This window comes from Solanum dulcamara, chromosome 8 (genome assembly GCF_947179165.1).
Source record: "Solanum dulcamara chromosome 8, daSolDulc1.2, whole genome shotgun sequence".
NCBI lineage: Eukaryota > Viridiplantae > Streptophyta > Magnoliopsida > Solanales > Solanaceae > Solanum > Solanum dulcamara.
Window position 1 is genome coordinate 62,775,195 of NC_077244.1, and position 5,568 is coordinate 62,780,762.

Consider the following 5,568-nt stretch of genomic DNA (forward strand, 5'->3'; position numbering starts at 1 on the left):
CATCAACCGCAATTGATCTGAAAACGCCAATGGAGATATGGACAGGAAAACCAGCTGATTATTCTCGCTTACATATATTCGAAAGTCCTGCTTATGTTATGTACAACACCCAAGAAAAATCAAAGTTGGATTCAAAATCCAGAGAATAATTTTTTTTAGGTTATGCTGATGGAGTCAAGGGGTATCGCTTGTGAGATCCCACAGCTCGCAAGGTGATAATCAGCAGGGATGTTGTATTTGTTGAAAACAAGATACAAGCAAAAGAAGGTAGCACTTCAAAAGAAAAATCAGAGACTACTACAGTTGAAGTTGAAGAAATAGAAGAAGTTCCAGTTTCTTCTGAAGCAGCACCAGAGCACGAAGAACAAGAGCAAGCTGAGATCGAAACTCTAGAAGTTCGACGGTCAACTAGGGAGAGAAGAGAACCAACTTGGCACTCAGATTATTCTATGGAGAGTAATATTGCATACTGTCTACTAACAGAAGATGGATAGCCTTCAACTTTTCACGAGGCTATGAAAGGCCAAGAATCATCTTTGTGGGTGGCAGCAATGCAAGAAGAAATTGAAGCTCTTCATAAAAATAAAACATGAGATCTTATTCAATTACCACAAGGAAGAAAGGCCATTGGAAACAAATGGGTCTACAAGATCAAACGCAATGGTAATGATCAAGTGGAGAAGTATCGTGCAAGATTGGTGGTGAAAGGATTCGCTCCGAAAGAAGGTATAGACTTCAATGAGATATTTTCTTTGGTGGTTCGACTCACAACAATTCGAGTGGTCCTGGCGATGTGTGCTACATTTTACTTGTACTTGGAGTAGTTAGATGTCAAAACTGCATTTCTTCATGGAGAGCTTGAAGAAGAAATTTACATGCTCCAACCAGAAGGTTTTGAAGAATAGGAAAAAGAGAACTTGGTTTGCAGGTTGAACAAATCTCTATATGACCTCAAACAGGCGCCGAGGTATTGGTATAAGAGATTTGATTCCTTCATTATAAGCCTTGGATACAACAGACATAGTTCAGATCTTTGTGTTTATTACAAGAGATTTGGTGATGAAGATTTTGTTATTTTGCTGTTATATGTTGACGACATGTTGGTAGCAGGCCCCAACAAAGATTGTCTTATAAATTTAAAGGCACAATTAGCTAGAGAGTTTGAAATGAAGGACTTGAGACCAGTAAACAAGATTCTAGGGATGCAAATTCACCAAGACAGAAATAATAGGAAGATTTGGCTTTCTCAAAAGAACTACTTGAAGAAAATCTTGAGACACTTCAAGATGCAAGACTGTAAGTCAATTTCTACCCCACTTTCTATTAATTTCAAGTTATCCTCAAGTATGTGTCCTAGCAATAAAGCAGAGAGGATGGAAATGTCTAGAGTACCGTATGCATCAGCAGTGGGAAGTTTAATGTTCGCCATGATATGTACAAGATCTAACATTGCACAAGTAGTGGGAGTGGTTAGTCGATACATGGCTAATCCTGGTAGAGAGCATTGGAATACTGTTAAGAGGATTCTGAGATACATCAAGGGTACCTCAGATGTTACAATGTTTTATGGAGGATCAGACTTTAATGTTAAAGGTTATGTTGATTCAGATTATGCAGGTGATCTTGATAAAAGCAAGTCCACCACAGGTTATGTGTTTACTCTTGCTGGAAGAGCTGTAAGCTGGGTTTCAAAACTGCAATCTATCGTGGCTACATCTACGACGGAAGCCGAATATATAGCAGCTACACAAACTAGCAAAGAGGCAATATGGATGCAAATGTTACTGGAGGAGCTCGGGTACAAACACGAGAAGATTGCTCTATTTTGTGACAGTCAGAGCGCTTTGCATCTTGCAAAGAATCCGGCATTTCATTCAAGGACAAAGCACATACGAGTCCAGTATCACTTTGTCCGTGAGAAGGTGGAAGAAGGCAGTGTGGATATTCAGAAAATTCACACTAATGACAACCTGGCAGATATGTTTACGAAGCCGATCAACAGTAACAAGTTTATATGGTTTTGATCTTCTATTGGCCTGGCAGAAATATAACATTGCAGTAACTGGGTAGAAAGGATGATGTGAAGACTTAATTAATTCTCAATTAAATCTTCAAGTGGGAGAATGTGAAAAGAAAATGTGAAAAGAAAAGTCAAAAAAAGAGGTTGGTAGGTAGGCACAGTCTACTTTCATTGAAAAAGGAAAAGAAACGTTTTCAAAAGGTAAAAATGCGTAGAAAGAAAAATGTGTTCTTTTTGGTTGACAAAATGCAATGCGTAAAATGTTTTACGCGTTTTTGGTTTCTATAAATAGAGGGCCTCTTGCCCTCATTTAGATCATCCTAAAATTTCAGAAAGAGAGAGTAAGAATACAAAGAGAGTTATACACCAAGATAAATATTGTAGTCTTGAGTGTCCTCTTTAGTAGTTGTTTCTTTTACAAGAGAGAAGTGTTAATTGTTGTTTTCTCCTTGTATTTGAAAGTTGTGTACTCCATATCAAAATAGTGAGATCCTTCTACCCCGTGGTTTTTCCTCTCTATCGTTTAGAGGGGTTTCCACGTAAAATTCTCGTGTCTAATTTATTTTCATATTTATTGTCATATCAAACTTTAGTTGTGGTGCTTCCTCCCCTCAACAATCTTCACCTCCAAACTCACCAATTACCTTGTTCCCAACTGCTTTATTTTCAATATATATGATCATTTAAGATATTCTCCATAATTTCATCAACCTTCTTATGGACACTCAGTTTGTGAAGTAACTTCCAAGAAGGAAACGAATCAGCCACATCAAATCGATCCTGCTAGTTTGAGTACATCCTTCAACAATATATAATTTTATAAACTCATCTCGATCTTTCAACATTTAAGATAAACTCCACAAGTGTCAGTGTTGGTAAATTGAAACATTTTTCCCGTCATGTTAATTGCAGAACCCCTCGTGGAACGAATTGATGAAATGAGACTCGAAAGCTCATCCTGACGAATTGCACCAAATGACTTGACCATTTTCGTACTAAGAAGTTTTACAATAAAAAATTTATGCATTTGTCTCCGATAGTCATCGTATATATTGACTGAATGCAATATCTTTATTATTGTAAAATATGATGTTTGTGGATGTAAGTTGTGCCCTATTAGCAAAGGCGAAATCGTGAGTTTAGTAGGTGATGATATAACCACCGCTCTCTTAGGCCAAGAATTCTATTTATCTAATTTATTTTATTTTTGTCTTTTCTCTCTTTTTTCATTCATTAATTAATTTATTATTCTGATAAAACTTAAAGAGGTAAAGTATGCAATGTTTCCTCAAGAGACGTAATGCATGAGTTAAATTTCAAAATGTTAAAATATGGTTCAAAAACTCAATGGTCTTCCGTTTAAATATTAATGTGTATTGCACCTTTTCCTTGATTTTAGAGTGAATATATATATATAGAGAGAGAGAAAATGTAACTGCACAAATTAGAAGGACAGTAACATCTAAATAGAACACAACAAATCATTGTAAATTTTGAATAGTAATAACAACTTAACATAAGAATGCAATGCAATGACAACACTGAAGAAACATAAACATTACTCAAAAAAATTAAAAGAGACAAGAGATGAGAGCATAGAGATTTTTTGATGAATATGGCATATACCCATTGAGTAGTGTAGGTCATTGATGAGTCAATTATCTTTGCATAGATGTGTCAGTGTCTTCTAAACCTGAAATTTGAAGTCGTGTACTGTATAGGACTCCACCCTTTGAAAAGAGTTATTTATTTGTGTTTTTATGGATATATATATATATATATATTATGAGGTTATCGTACCCTAAAACTTCCTTATGGACGATGTTCTTTGTGTATGTCCCACTTCATCGTTTTGGTTACTCCGTTAGGACCAAAACTTTTGTTGTGGACATAGACATCCCTCTTGATAGCGCAACGTACAATTGACCATGTGAGAAATCATGTTGAGGCAAATACAAATCAACATTTGGAATTGTTTGACTTTGCGCTTTATTTATTTTCATTGCAAAGCAAAGGTGTATTGAGAACTACTTCCGAATGAATTTGAATGGATAGCCTTCATTTTTTGATGGCAAAAGTTAAATTCAAGAGAGAAACATCTGTTTAGTTGCCAAATGACCACTGGATCTTGGCAAAGCCTCTACATATCATTCTTGTACCATTATATAAGCCATTGGAAGGGTCTAAATTTCTTAGCAGCATGATGAGAGCATTCTCCTTTAATTCTAACCTGTATTTAATAAGATATATTAAAGTACAGTCATATTGTTTTTTGTTACTTCCTCTTCATGATTGTAATTCATGTTGTATTTTCCTGAATACCTATGTGGCGAGAGACCATTTGGTGTTAAAATATTTAGGTATTCTTCCTGTTAATAGTTGTTGGTGTCTTCATTAACCATTTCTTTTTTTGGTACGAGAAACTTATCATGAATCCACTGATATCTTCTACTGAGTCAAAGCTATTAAATGTCTTGCTTTCACCTGGAAACATGGCTATTAACTTGTCATTAAGATTATCCACATGCTCATTTCTGCTTGCTAAGATAGTTCGTTCGATGACATATTTTGTAGCAGTAGCATTTTTTTGTAGGCTTGGAAATATGTCTTTTATTAAGCATTCTTCTGAAATTCCATCCCTACAATGCTTGACAGTTAATTGTTCTAGAAGAAGGATTAAATTGTCTCTTATTATTGGTTTTTCTCTGTTACCAACGCAAAGTAAGAACTCACTGAATGATGGATCTGTTCTTGCTCTCATATTTATAGTAAATTAGATTTTTTCCATCAAAGGCTAGAGATATGATTTCACCAAGCTTGCATTAATAGTTTATACTCTTGTAGATTTTGGAACTACTGGTAACACCTGACGGAAATCTCCTTCAAAAACCATGAATTTCCCACCGAATGGTTTATCGATGTCCATTATGTCTCTAAAGCTCCTGTCGACTGTTTTTATTGTTTGTCGCTTGGCAATTGTCACTTCATTTCATATAACCACTTTTGCTTTTCTAATCAATTTGGCAGCACCACTTTGTTTTGACATATTTGTCATAGTTGACTCAATTGTTTGTAAGGGGATCTCAAACCTCGAGTGAGTGGTACGTCTTCCATGTAGAATTGAAGCTGCTACACCACTGGTTGTTGTTGCCAAGGCAATCCTACCTCTTGATCTAACATTGGCAAGAAATAGACGATAGAAGTATGTTATCCCAGTTCCCCAGGTCCATCGACAAAGAATATTCCAGCTCTTCCGGTATCTATAGTATTACAACACTAACAGATAGAAAATGTAATTTCAAATCGAACATAATTAATAAATAAAGAAAGGAATTACATTCATGGAAGTGTTAGAACCAAAACAATTTCCAGAGAAAAAAGTCTTAGTTACAGAATGAATTAGTTTAAGGCTAAAAATGACAACCATCTCCTTTTTTCCCCCATATGATTAGCGAAATTCTTAACAGAATTGCAGGAAGGCATCAAGTTCCTATGTAGCTGGAAAGTTTAAAGTCTCTCTAGATGTTGTTGTTGGAGGTAACTTAGGA

At 35.6% G+C, this 5,568-nt stretch overlaps 1 pseudogene; it reads right to left on the reverse strand.

Annotated features, from left to right (window-relative positions):
- Window positions 1–2,631: 2,631 nt before the first annotated feature.
- LOC129900042 (premnaspirodiene oxygenase-like) lies at window positions 2,632–4,946 on the reverse strand (annotated as a pseudogene).
- Window positions 4,947–5,568: the final 622 nt, after the last annotated feature.